A 14,851-nucleotide genomic window follows, 5' to 3' on the forward strand; every position below is an offset into this window, starting at 1 on the left:
TGCAAGCAGAAGCTTGGCCTCGGCAGGGCGCAGGTGGTAGCTGGCAGGAGGGAATGCTCGGGAATGTGGGGGTGTTGCTGCTGCTGTCTGCCCCTGTAGGATTTCAGCTTTCTGGTATGAGATGAAAATGAAATTATCTGAGAGTAAAATACATGCCTGTGACCATGCATTGTATGGTTGAAGCCTGGGAACAAATGTTCAAAAAAGGTCCCCAGTCTCATGAGCAGAAGTCCTTTAACTGTGCATCTGGATTTTCAAATGCTCCAGTGATGTGGCTGTGACCAAGTCCACTCGTGGTATCTGCTTCTTCCTCCTCTCCTACCCATCCACGTGCAGCAGCTCCTGAGCCTGTGAAAGACCTGGGGAGTCTGTGTGCTCTGGGGCTGTATGCGAGGCATGTCTGCAGCCTGTTAGTGCTTGGCTCAAATCAGCAGGCTCCCTCTGAAAGCACTGCTTGTGACTTGAGCAAGCTCCAGTCTGAGTAAGTACTTAATTAACGCAGTCTCCTGGCAATGGAGCACAAGCAAATTTCCCATCTAAAAGCAGAATCAAGGCAATATTTTGTGTCTATTCTTAGTCACATCCATTTAATCTGTAGATATTAAAATCCTCAAATGGGCTGACTGCAGGGCAGCTCCTTCCTAATGCTTTAAAGTGAATTCTAGCCCACTGCATCGCCGTGCCACGTTGCCAAGTTTTAGGATCCATGTTCCTTGGATGCTGTCCCTCCAGGGGATGCGCTAGAATAGAATTGAGCTCTTCTGTTAAACAAGTGGGAACCCTCTCTTGCAAGCAGGGTTAGTGCTTATGGAAACTGGGGGTCCTTAGTGGCTTTGTGGCTGCCATGGCTTAGTTTCACCACTGACAACAGCTAGCATTGTGGGTGCTGGTGCTCACAGACTTCTCGGCTCCACCAAAACACAGGTATTTAGGATTCTGTCCCTCTGTCTTCAGGTCTTAGCAATAGTGAAGGATGAAGTCACCCAGGGGTTGGGGTGCTTTGGATTTGAGATAAGAAACGAGTCAAGATGTGAGCATGGCTAGAAGATCTTACAATACCTGTTTTAGGCATAAACAAGATTCATTTTGATAGCTTCATGGAAAAGTTCACAGCGGAAACAGAATATTGGTCAATTAAGTGGCTGGGTGCTCAGACACCTGCCCGCAGACATCCCACCCTTCCTTTCATGGTTTGTTTTCATTATCAGCAAGGATTTTATCATTCTCTCTCTATAAACCAAGGATGAGTGCAGACTAATCTGCCACCTTGACTCAAAAGAAGGTGGCAGTTCTCATTTGAGGATGTATTTCTGTAGAGCTGATGTTTGGGAGAATCAGTTCCTCAGTGCATCTTGTGCTTGGCTGCACGCTGGGGCACAGAACCGTGCTCATACCTGAGCTTTTACAGCAGTACCTAGACTATATAAAAAGTTGCAAATTTCCTACTGGGGAATGCATGTAGCTGTCAACTGAGCTGCCCTTTGACCATTACTTCTATTTAAAATCTTATCTATATTTACCTGCCCAGAGTAGAAGTGCTCGAGTCTGGCTGCTGGAAAGGGCAGTTGTGCAGCGCTGCGCCCCAGGGGGCACGGCTGGCCACGTACAGCTGGCCCCTAGGCTGCCCTTGGCTCCTGACAGCCTCTTATTTTGGGTAGAAATCTACAAAAATAAATCCTTGTATTAGATTATGTTCGCAATTGAAATCAACAAGGGCCTTAGCTGCCTCTCCAGCGCTCAGTGCTCTTTCCGTGTGATGAGGAAGGATAAATAATGAGGCAATATTTTACTCTTCAGATTCTGCCATTGGCAATGCTTCTGACTGTGTTCTGCAAATTCGTGATGCTGGTGGCAGGATTCCATGGCAGCCCCTGTAATAAATCACTTGGTTTAACGATGAGCAACATTTCATTGGTCTGATTAGCACCAGGTGAAGTGATTAGCACAATCGAGGTGGGGAAGGAGTGGGACTGAACTCAGACACAAAACCTTGTATTTGCAAACCAGCCCTTTCTTCTTTTGGGGTGGGGGAACAGCCCCAGCATTGGTTGACTCTGGCCAGCCCTCTTGGGGCGTGGGGGGGCATAAAATATTTATCGCAAGTGTTGTATTCCGTAAAGACTTCTTGCTATTTTGCTGCGTGTCTCGGCTTTCAGCTGCACTCTTTGGCTGCTAGGAAGGCTTTGATCCTGCTGACGAACACTTCACACGGATCCATCCCCTGCGGAAGCTCTGAGCAGCCCCAGGCAAGGTGGCTGTGCCACCCACATCGGTGCCAGGCTCAGGTGGCAGTCCCTCTCGCAGAGCTCTGCGGTTGGTTCTGGAGCTTTCTGTTCTGTCCTCACCTTTACAATTCATCCTCTATCTCTGCATTGCATGCGTGGTTTTTAAATTGCAGCTTAAGGCTCATTTCTGTATCATACATACACTCATGTTTAGGATTGTAGTAGTTCTAGTTCATTGTATTATAATTGGATAGCCTTGGGGAAATCACTGTCAGAACTGATAGGCTCCTAGCAGTTTTTGTATCAATTGGTGAATTACATGTGCATTTCTCAGATGCTCACATATTTATACATTCCTTCCGTGCTACCCTTCCTTCAGAGAACCACTGAAACTGGCATCACAGGCAGTGGAGGGGGACAGCTTTCCTTTAAACAGGGGAGGTGTGCAGCCTTCAGAGCTGCTGAAAACAACAAATAGAACAACTTGAAAGCGATGGAAATATCTCGAGCAGTACTTATCTCCGGTGGCGTGGGGTAAGAACATTCTCAGAGCCTCCCAAACCTGGCCTGGTTGCGTGATTTGTGTGAGTGGTGCCTGTCAGCAGACACCCCAAGGGACCTGCAGCCGGTGCTTTGTCTCTGCGAAGTGTAGGGGCATGCCAGCTGGGCCCATGGCCTGAGGAGACCATCCCTTGGGACTGCTGATGCCCGGCGAGGGGCTTTTCCTCCCTGGGTGTAAAGCGAGGAAGCTTTTCCCGGCGGTGGGGGGCTCTGCACCAGGCCTGTACCCCACCCTGGAGCTCCTGAGTGCTCTCCTGAAGGGCTGCTGGTCAGGTGCTGACACTCCTTTAGACCTGGCTGCTAGCTGAGTCTGGTGTTTTGAGACCTCAGGGTGTTTTAGAAATATTTATGGGATGTAGTGTATAGGAGCTTTCATCTGCTCAGAGCTCGCTCTGAGCACACTAACACATAGGGGACCTCTTTTTTCATTTTTTCAGTAACACTTCACACTTGCAAACCTCCCCATCTGTTCCAAAAGGAGTCTGGCAAATGATTTTGTTACATTTCACCATGTTTCAGAATGAGCATGCACATTTCTACCCTTGGAAATCACTCAAATAAAATACAATTGAAGACCAGATTAAAGATTTTATAGTCTGATAAACTTCCAGGTCTGCGGTCAGTTCTGCCAGAAGCAAAAATGTTTCACTTCTCTGGTTATTATCTCCCTGAATAGAGAAGGTCTGATGAAAGCCCTGCTGCTCCCCCCATCCAGCTCCAGTTCCTCTGGGTTTCATCCTGACGCTTTCGCTTCGCAGCAGCAGCCGGGGGCTGGGACCGGCCCCCTGTGCGGTGGGATGCTGTCCCAGGAGCTGGCAGGCGGCAGCTGGGGAGCAGAGCTCTGGCGTCTTTGTCATCGTTTGGCAGAGGGGGCCCTCAGACACGGTGGGGTGATTCACCCAGAACAAGGCAGGAAACTTGTTTTCCTGCTGTGGCGGATCCATCTCAAGAATCCCGAGGCAGCGTGTGCTCTCCTGCAGAATTCAGCGAATCTTTTCCTTAAATTATACAGAATCCAGTGACAGAAGGGATGCAGGAAGTGCTTCTGTCCCTTTTAGCTGATGATTGCTCTGTTCCCTTTTGTTTACTCAGTGTACTTGCCTTTTTGAGGATAAGACCAGCCATTAATTTCCTAATTTGTGGGCCCAGCAGACTCGGCTTTCAAAGGTTATTGCTCACACAGCCTGGTCTCCCAATCCTCTGGGACACGCTCTGTGAAATGGTAGAAATGGTGCATGATGAGGGAATGCCCTTTGGAAAAGGTTAAGCATGCTGCTAGTTTATCTCAGCCCTGCGAGCAGGGGAAGAGGGCCTGTGGGAAATCAGAGGGAAGCAGGCGTGCTCGCGCTGATTAGCGCTGGCCTGCCTTCTCCAGCGGGGTGGGAGAAGTGCGTGCAGAATTGGGATGAGCCCTGTCTGCAGACAGGCTGCCTGTCCCGGCACTGGCAGCCACCGGCTCCTTCTAGCTCGTTAGTCTCGCAGTGACTGTGCAAAATCCCCGTCTGCAGTGTCGTGGCAGAACCATCGCCCGCCCTCCTAGAACAAACCAGGTCTGCATTTATTTTGGTTCTGGCCTATTAGTGAATTATGACCCAAATGCCTTTTACATTGCCGCTGTCTGCACTCGGTTTCATGGGTTTTCTGCAATATGCGTAACTCTGCAGTTGGATTTTATGCTTGATTTGGTTATTGAAGGGAAAACAGGACAGCCGTAGCCTGGACAACTGGGAGGAATGAGAACAAGCTGATTTTTAACTATTAGCTTCCACCACACCACTGTAAACAAACTCCTGCGTCTGCCTAGCTGGGAGATGCTCGTGTGTGCTAATTGGGGTTTGTTAGCCCTTTTGTTTGTGCAGTCTCCTTCAAGTGGAGACCGGGAGGCAGCCTCCTGGGACTGTTCGCTTCTTTGATTCCATCTGCAAGTCAGCAAGATGTTGCAGATGCTCCACATGTTTTCTGGCTCGTTCTTCCTTACAGTGCACGGGAACTTGGTTTAACAAATAATTAATGCTACCAGCTGCAGTGCAGTGGGAGTAGCAGTGGTGAAACCGGGCCCTGCAGAAGGGGCAGCACGAAACCCGTCCTCCCCCTGCGCTGCTCAGCACAGAGCTTCACTGTGAAGGGCAGAATTCACAACTTGCTGTTTTGTGTTTAGGTGAAGGTTTGTTTTGCTGATCGTTTTCAACACTGATACTTGAGACTTTCTTAATATTTTTCATCAAACCAAGTACTTCAAATATGCCACAATTGCGAAACAGCTCAAAAGCCCCTCTGTAAGTGCTTTTGGATTACATATTTGTTCCTGTTTCCGTGCAGTGAAATCACACTGTCTTGTTTCTAACCAAGAGACGTGAGATTCCCTCGCTGTCAGCTGACACAAGGAGATGGGGAAATCTGAACAGGAAGTTCAAGAATTTGCGGCCTCATAAACAGAAGACGGGCTTGGTTCTGTCACTTGTATTCCCTGCCTCTGGGTGAGCTGCTTCTGCGATAGGAAACCCTGCAGGTTCCTTGTCTACAGCTTGTGTTGGAAGGGAGCATTCATGCAGTTTTTTCAGCTCCATTAAATAGCACAGCTGCCCAAGCAGCTAAATGGATGAGGCTAATGAACATGTGCACGAGTTGATGGTTCAGGATCTAAATTGCCTGGGAGCAAGCAAAACAGAATTAGGCAAGTAAAGAACCTGATTGTTTTTCAAGTGATAAAAGATTGGCGTGAATTACAGGAGGCATTAGAAATTTGGAAGATATGTAGATTTAAATGGATATATTTGTTTCAATTAAATAAAGAGGAGGGAACAAAATGCCTGTTCAGAAGTACCATATCCCGAGGCTTCCATCTGGTTTACTCGGATCTCTGGGCTAAGAATTAATGTCTGTGTATTTGAGGTTTAAGAAAGGCTTCTTGTTGTGGGGGAGCCCACCCAAAACAGGCTGGGGATGGAGCAGCTAACAGGGAGCCAGTCGCTGCTCTGTAGATGTGGGCTCACGAGATCCAGCAGCACAGGCAGCAGTGGGTCTAGGAGAAGGACAAGGACATCAAACCCGAGTGATACAGAGAACCCACCCTGCTGATGCAGTTGTGTTCAGTGCATCCCAGCCTTCCCATCTCCTCTTTATGAAGTTCTTGGATTTTAAAACAAAATTTTCACTGAAGGGTGCATCACATTAGTCTCCAAAGCCAGGGTTGCTTTTTCCAATTGCAAGTGTTCTTCCTCCAGCTTTTGGAAAATATTTCTATGAATGTTTTGGAAAGCATCTCAAAACAAATTTTGATTAAAGCTCTAAGGACTGAAAAGTGAAAAGTGTGCTGTTGCAGCCAAAGTAATATGTTTTTATGAAAAACATGAATGTGTTCATTTACACCCACTGCCCTCTGGGCGCGGACCTGTCCTTGGGGAAGGATGGTGCTGCTGGTTTTGACAGACAGACAGCACTCTAATCTCAAACTTCCCGTACTTACGATGCCCCATCTTAAAGCTCCTGATGTTTCCTGTCAGCGGCAGTCCCCTGGTGATTGCCTCGTGGAATGTAAATGCGGCATTTTTGGAGCCCCAGAGCCCTTTAGAAAAATACACTGTCAGGTTCCTACAGCTGCTGCTTCGGTAGCCTTCCTTCCCATTCAGGTCTCAAGATTACGGTGGCAGTGATTGAACAGGAGATTCATGGAGGGAAATTAAGCCTCCAGAAGATACAATAATTTAAATAATTGGCATTTTTTGTGTGTGAGAACATGAGAAATACAGTGTTCATTCACCATGAATTCCTCCAGGACCAGGGTAACAGAAGCAGATGAATTCTTATGAAACAAAGATTCTATTTTCATGCAAATATCTCTCAGTAATAAAATACCAAGGGAATAAAAATGACAGGAAAATGTATGATGTACAAGCAGAATTGTTTCTGAAGCAGTGTATTTTCCATGAAGCCTCAATAGCTTTTATTCTGTAGGCCATGTTAGCAACAAAGCACGAAGCAAGATGAGGCTTCGCGTGAGCAGCGTGATGGAGAAAGCCACCGGTGCTGCCGGTCACACCACCTCAGTGTAACTTCTGCGAGGAGCCGTCTTCTCCGGCCCCGAGTAGAGGCGAGGGGAAGCCTCCTTCGGTGGGGGAGTGGGGTGTGGTGGGAGGGGAGGGCAGCTCTCAGCGTGGGAAGGAGGCCAAAAGCCCCGATCCGGGTCCGAGTCCAAGGTGTCCGAGCTTTGCTTACGAACGGTTCGGTGCAGCAGTACAGCTGTGGGCGCAGACTTCACTTCCGACAGCTCTACCCTGCTATTTAGGGTCCGTAAGAGGAAATCAGCTTCTGTGTGTAGTACATATTTAGCACTGCCTTGGACCATCCTTTGTCAGCAGTAATTAATGAGTCAGAAAGACTACAACTGCCGCCTCACCGTCACGATGCCAGCATGATTAAGGCCAAGACACAACCCTCTCCTGAATTTTTTTTCCCTATTTTGCACATTAATGGTAAAGTGCACCAGCAAATGGAGTCCATGTTCAGCAACCTTCCTCCTCTTTTTTGGGGGAAAGAGGGGAGACGGGCACACCCTATGTTTCGATTATCTGGAGAAAGCCGCACGCTTCTCTGTAGGCAGCTGGTAAATGACGGGATGTGAAGCATTCCCTGCTGCCTGAGCTAATGATTGCTTTCCAAATGGCATCTGTATTCGGGGGGGGGGCCGTAGGAGCCGGGGCGCCGCGGGAGAAGGGGAATAATCACGGTAAACTCGATCTTACGAAACTCTGTGAGCATGCATCATTTTTATTGTAGGAAAGATTAATAGATCCTGTGGCGGCTTTTGTTTTGTTTCAGTGGAAGGAAGTGTTTAAGTCGCTGGTTTATTTCAAACCGTTTGAGTAATCTGGGGCTAATAAACCTTGCTGGAGTTGCAGGAGGCTTCAAAGGCTGCTCGTCTGGCTATCGGGCGCGTTAAGGATTTCTGGAGCCTGAAGCACGGCTGCATCGCGTGGGCTGTGAATTGAGCAAGGACTGCCACTTTTGGGCTTCTTTTCCTCTGTTCGTTGCCTCACACTGAAACCCTTTGATTACAGTTCCTATGGCACTTCTATAACAGACGTGCAATAATTGTGCTCACCTCTTTTCCTTTTTGATCAGGAACGAGCCTACCTTAAACTGGGCCAGTTCACAGTCATCTCCAACGCCTATGTTTTATGCTTTTGCTGCTATCTTGTGCTCCAAGTCAGACTTTCAATTGGAAAGATTTCAAATCCTTTTCTAATAGAAATGCACCCTAAATGGACAGGTTTTTGCACAGTGTTTTATTTTTGGAAGAAAGGGTTTGTAGGTATTCTTTGGTGTCGATTTTCCTGGTTAGCCTTCTTGAGCAAAGAAACTCTTCGTACAAGTTTTATAAGAGTTTGTCCTAACTTCTGCGAAGTGGAAATTTTTTTATAAATTTGAAGTTCCTCTATTTAAAATTTTAAAGGTTTATGTCAAAGCAAAAATCTTCTGTTCCGAGTTGCTTTGAGGTCAAGGTGTGAGAAACTTACCTGAACTGGTGACCAGCTGGAGGCATGTGGGGTTAGGGTACGAGCCTGCGGTGTTAGGTATCAAAGTCTGAACTAGTTCCTCCAAATTTTATAGACAAAAGGAAGAAACAGGATGGATCCAGAGGACAGTGTGTAGCCCGTTAATGTGTTAAGGTAGGGATCTGGAACAGGTCAGATGAACCCGTGGTCGGAGGTCAGTTCTCCTCCAGCGTCTGTGAAGTGAGCGCTGTGACCAAGTCAGCATGAGGTGTCTCCAAGTTAGATGTGCCTTGCAGAGAGCGAGCCCTGCCATGAAGTTGTTCATTTCTGTTAGCAGTATTGCACTGAGTCAGTTCCCTTTGTGGGCAGCGTAGAAACTTGGTTTGAGAAGTGTCATGCCAAAAATCTGATGGTGAGTTTCGAAAGTTCTGAGACGTCATCAAGAAACAAGTTTGTTCAGATTTCCCCGGGACACCCACCTCTGGAATGGGACCAACACACGGGAAACTTCAACCCAAAAGGAAAACTTCTCAGAAAGCTGGGTGTACGAAATAGGAATTTACAGGGGGATCCACATGGAGCCCCTAATTCAGGCGTGGCCTGACATGAAGCGGTGTAAGTGCACTTACATACAGTTCTGAGGCTTGTGATAAGAAAAATCCCCTGAAATTACCTCTCTCAAAATTGCCAAGCCATTCTGTTCCATTAAGGTATCGTTGAATCTAAATATAGCATAGGGTGTGCTGTGTCAGAGGAAGACATAGCCTGTTGTGCCCTGACCACAGTGTAGTCTGGGTCACGAAGTGAAGTGCAGAATCCTGGGGGAACTGGGCAGGCGTAGTGCTGGGTTTGAAAAACAGCAAAGTCAAATGGGTAAACTACTCGTGAGCTTTTAAACTTCTGCGTTGCTTATGCTTCTTGCCTTATGCTGATGTGTTATTTCTTTTATTTTCGGCTAGTTTTGATCAGATTATTCTTTTCTGAACGAAGTTGTCTTTTCGAAGCTAACCAGCTGGGATGCTGAGCGCTCCTCACCCAGTGCCATGAGTCTGTTGTTCAGTGAGCAGCAGAAGGTGGGTCCTGTTGGGGGCAGCTCAGCCGGTTGTTTTGAAGGGACGTGTGGAAGTGCTGCCTGTGTTAATGTTTTGTAGCTCTTGTGAATGAAATTTTCTTGGGAGGGATGCTATCTGATAACAGAGGGTTTCTAATTCCAACTCCGTTCAGTTTTGCTCTGGCTTTTCTTACCAAACTTGCCGGGACCACCAGCGCAGTGTTCCACCAAGCTTTCTCCTTTTCTCATCCCACTGGCACGTCAGACAGCATGGGAGCTGCCTGGTACCCTTTTGTTCATAACCGTCTTGTGGGCCGGAGGCAATAGATGGGATTTGGGACCTTGTGACAACACACGATAGCTTAACCCTCTGCAAGTCTTTAGCCTTGGCAAATGGCAGAATCCTGTCGTTGCTTTGTGGTCACGTCAGAGGCTTCGTGTACCTTTGCTGGGGCCGGATCTGGCCCAGGTGTCTCACACCTCGCTCCCGCACGCTGCAGGTCCAGTCTCTCCTTACGTTCCCTTTGGCTATTCCAGGCCTGTCACGTGCGCGGCTGGATGTAATTTCAGGCAGTTGCAACATTAATCAGGGTTTTCCCTGCTGTACCTTGGGCCTTAGCGGCATGGTTTTAAACATCAGATGAAACTAAATTAATCAATATATAAATTACCAAAAAATCACTTAGCCTCAGAGGCTGAAGCAGACATGAGAGAAAGAAACCCAAATGCCAAAATTAAAATCTCAATTAAATTTTGCAAATAATGGATAATTACAGGGTGCTTCTTCTTTTTTTATGTTCATATTAAGTTGTAAGGAATTATTAGATATTTAACTGACATTTATCCAGATAGCCCACAGCAAGTTAGGTAGCAGTTACATGCTGTAATAAATGTCACCATTTAAAAATTAATTGCTATGCTATCTAACTTGCTGTGGGCTGTCTCATTAAATATTAATGCTGTGCCTAAAAATATGTTATGAGTTGAAAAGGATTATTTGGATTTGGGATGGCAGAGTTACAAAGCACCTGCTGCCTGGAGGGGGAAAGATGCTCGAGCATCACCAGGTTGCAGGGAGCGCTTCCTTGCAAGGCAGCTCCACCAACATGTGCTGCCTCCAGCCCGAGCGGGATTCCTGGAGCCCACGTGGGTGTGGAGGGCTGAGCCCTCCTGCCGAGGCCGGGGGGTGCCCTCTGGATGTAAATCTTCCAGGGCTGGGAAGAGAAATGTTGCACGTCTCATCTTGTGCCCCCTGTTCTCCAGGATGGGGCCCTTCCTTGCACTCAGGCTGGGGGAACGTGGTTTGAGCACGGCCCTGCTGTTCCCTTGCATGCAGAGGTAGTACGTGGTGGAGGAGGATGAAGGTGAACTAGGGAACAGGGGGGTCCTGTCCACCAGGGCTACCTATGTTTATTATTTTGAGCAAAATGTGCGCTAAGTGCTTTGCAGAGAAAACAGACCTAAGCATTCTAGGTGTTTAAAAAACACTGCTAGCAGCGGGAGAAGCCTTTTGCAGCTCAATGATACAAACTGAAGGGATATTTTGTTCCGACTCTATCTCCCCCTATGAATAATGCATGCTGGTCTCCCAGAAACACAAGGTAATCAGAAATATACTGTGTCCATGACAAACGCAGTGCACATTACTGTAATAGAGCTTAAGGACCATTCGCATTGACTCTTACTATTTAAAGCCAAGAAATGTGCGATGTGTTTTCCCAGCCAGCCACCACTTTAATGCTTTGCTATTCCCCATCCGCTAATGAAGTGTTCAGCGAGCGAGAGCTTCTGCACTGAGAGGAAAGGATGCCCGGGCCGGCTGGTGCTGTGGCTGGCGTGTCGGAGGGCGTACAGCTCCTTGCGAGGCTTCCCTGCTGAGCTCTTCTCCAGCAGATCTCTGGCAGAACTCATGACCTGTGCAGCCAAGGGGCCCTTGCACCAAGCTTCTGCTCAGGCAGGTAACAGAGGGGTTTCGCCCCGAAATAGGGCCTGTGCACGTCCCAGCGGCTGCTGCAGGTGAGCTGGTGGCTTGCATCTGGTCTTGTCCTCCTCCCTCTTGCTTGCAGCCCCTGAGATGAAGCACGTCCTGCTGTGGGTTTTCAGTCAGCTGGAGTCTGGGAGTCAGACCTGTGGGGTTTTCAGAGGTGCTACCTCAGATAGAAATCATGGAAATACTTGTATGTATCCTCCGCCTGCGCTGTGCATGAGGGACCCTGCACAACTTCTGTTCTTTCCAGCCTCTGTTCCCAGTGTGCTCTGTAACACCCTTATGAAGCAGAGTATCTGCTGTAGACAAAGCCTGCTGTGACAGTTGTCCAGCAGGTTGACTTTTTGATTCAACAGAAAACTACAGAGAATGGCGTTTAAGATGCTTTGGAGGAATTTCCCCTTCCTTTCCCCTAAGCAGGACAAGAAATGCATTTCATTCATCATGTACTCAGTTCAAAGCACCATTTTCTGCTGAAGGATTGAGCAAATATAATTTAAGGTTCCACTGTGCATGTGACAGATTTAATTAGTGTACATGGGAGCTCAAAGTTGTTCAGAAAGTATTTGTTTGCATAAAAATAGGCCATGTCTGCAATTTAAACTGGAATAAAGTACTGCAGTTATAAAGAATTTAATGAGTTGTTGCGTAATGTTCTTTATAAACACCATCCTAGATGGGAAATTCTATTAGGAAATAAAAACTAGGTTAGTAAATGCAACCAAATCCACCCTTCCGTATCCTCTTGCTTACAGCAGCCATAATTCGTTCTTAAAGCCAAATGGGAGCGGCGTGTCTGCAGTGCTTGTCAGAGAAGCAGGAGTGAAGAAATCCCTCTGGTTTCTCATCCACGCCTCGGCTCAGGGGCCTGGGAGGTGTCGGGAGGGACCAGCTCCTTCAGCCCGTGTCCCCCCGGCTTTGCGAGAAAATCCCTGCATGCAGCCCGTGCTTGGGACGTGTCTATGGGTTCTGTGTCCCGAAACACCGCAGCTTTGTGTAGAATGGTCAGAAAATTACTGATGTGTCAGCTGGGAGGCCGACACAAAGCTCAGTTTTTGCTCTCGTCTTCTTGCAGTCTCTTTTTTACGTTGCATGTTAATTGTGGGAGTGCTGGCAGCCTGCTTATTACACGACCGCGGAGCTGCTGAAGGGTCAGGTTGGAGTGAGACGTGATGACACAGTGCACATTTAGGAGGAGACGGGGAAACAGCTTACAAGGCAGCGATCCAGCTGCGGGCTGCGAGGGGAAGCCGGGGGGCTCTCAAGCAAGTCGCAGCTCACAGGGATATTGGGCACACCTCTCTCAAGTGCGGTGCCATCAGGTGTCCATGAGGCCCGTGTGGCTTGGCAGGCGGGCAGTTTCTCTCCCCTCTGGCCTGGGGTTTCTGCTCCCTCGCAGGTTGAGTGCTTGGTGTGGTGGGATGTGGGTGAGGAGCACCTGGGTGGCATCCTCCAAGGGCACCCCAGCCCTCCGCTGCTGGGAGCTGGGCATCCACGCGTCCAGTCTAAAGCAGCAAAACAGAAGGTGGGAGGAGATTTCTTCCTTTCATGTTTCAAGGATTTCTTCCTTTCCTGTTTCATGCTGCACAGCGATGTGCTCAGGATAACGAGGGCAGGCCCTGGCGGAGCCAGAGAGCCAGCCTGGCTCCTCCGAGCTGGACTGCAAAGCCCGCTCCTCTGGGAGAGCCCCGTTCCTCCAGGAGGCTCTGCAGTGCCACCATAGAGCTCTTCTGCTGCGACTTACATTGTAAGAGAGATGGTCCTTACCCTATTCATTCAGCAACACAACATTTATTAAGGGGGAGCTGGTAGCATTGTGTATTGTTCTGCTTTTTCCATCTGCCCTCCAACAGTCCCTGAGATGGTTAGGACACTGCTTCAGAGCTGGTAAGAGCTGTGGCAGGCAGGGGTGGAAGCAGCGTTCAAACAGTGTCTTTAATTACAGAGCCTTCTTGTTTGTAGGCAGGCTGTACGGATGGGGATGTGGCTTTTATTCCTGTAAACTTCTTAAAATAGAATTTCCATTTTACGCTGCTTTTGCAAAGCCCAGTTAGTGCTACATTGCTGCGGTTGTGGTCGTGGGAGTGAACTGTCGTTTCCTACTTGGGAACTTCAGTTGTTACCTCGTACCTCTGGAGGTCACTGTAACAAAGAAAAATACAGATACTGGCGATTGTTTTAAGGCTTTCATTTGGCTGCAGTCAAGATATTTTGTGTTACAGGCCGTGCACGTGTGAAACCAATCAGCTCATGCGCATGTTTTAATGATTGATTTTTGCATGCAAAGGTCTTAATCCTAGGAGATCTCGATACTTCAGCCCGTGCTGCTCCTGAGTACAGCTGTAGCAAGATCTTGTTCCTCTGCTTAACTTCTCACTGCCTGGAACGGCAGAGCAAGTGTCGCGCTCGGAGGGCAGGCACTGTCAGAACTGGTTATGTGTGTAACTCTTGCAGGGCTTTCTGCAAAGGGCATTAAAAGTCCAAGTGCTCTTGAGGATCTGGGCAAATGGCTCTGGTACCTAAATAAAACATGACTGTGAAGGTTTCCTGTGCCCTTTCAGCACCAGTGCTCCGAGACTGGCACTGGAGTGGTGGTGCCAGTGCCATGGCTCCTGGTCTTGTGGTACAAAGGAGCTTGATGAGCGAGCGGGGCAGTTTCTTTTGGAAATGGTGCTCTGGTTCTGGCACTCTAGAGAACAGGTCTTTTTAATACACTATTATTTAAAGTATTTTTTTTCCTTTTTTAGATGCTTGCCATTTAAGATGAAAAATATCTGAACTGCGATCTCCAGTCGTTGCTGTGAAGGCAAAGGGGAAGTCCCGCTCTTTGCATTAAAATGTGCGCATCACCTGCCCAGTTTGAAGATTTTTTCCAGTGGTCAGAAATGGGAGGTCTAACCTGGCACTGGACTGGGGGCTGCATGCCCCTACTGGTTTAATGCATGCTAATCTGAGTGAAACACCTACAAGCTCTGATTTTTCCCTGGAGGGTGAGGATGTTGTGAAATAATTACATTTAGTGTTCTTCACACTGAGGCAAGAGAGCTGCAACATTGTTTTTTTAAGAAATGTAGTTGCAAATGGCAGAGTCTTAAGGCAAATTAACTCGAGATAGCAGCTAATCGCACCTCCAATATGCGGTGTTAGCCACTGGAGTATCAATGGGTCCTTCTTAATAAAGCAAAGAGGTGTTGACAAATTGCAGCGTAATTCAACAGCTGCTAATTGTTTTTTGTAGTATGCAGTAAACCAAAAAGGGGCCTGATTCTCACAGCGTTTAGTTTGTTCAACGCTTCTTTATACTGCAGGGTGGTCTGAAAGAGCTCTCATCAGCCCCGGAGTCAGGGGTGTCCAGTGCCCATCAGACTGTCAACATTGCTTCTGGAAACGGGCTCAAACCTTCATTTTATTGGCAGTGTTCCTCCAGCCTTGACTTCGGAGTTGGCATAATTGCATTTTGAAAGCTCACCCTTTTCCCCTCAGTGGGTTGAAAATCCTAATTCATGAGTGTAATGAAAACACGGTGTTCCAT

Source organism: Anser brachyrhynchus, assembly GCF_964034855.1.
Source record: "Anser brachyrhynchus genome assembly, chromosome: 24".
NCBI lineage: Eukaryota > Metazoa > Chordata > Aves > Anseriformes > Anatidae > Anser > Anser brachyrhynchus.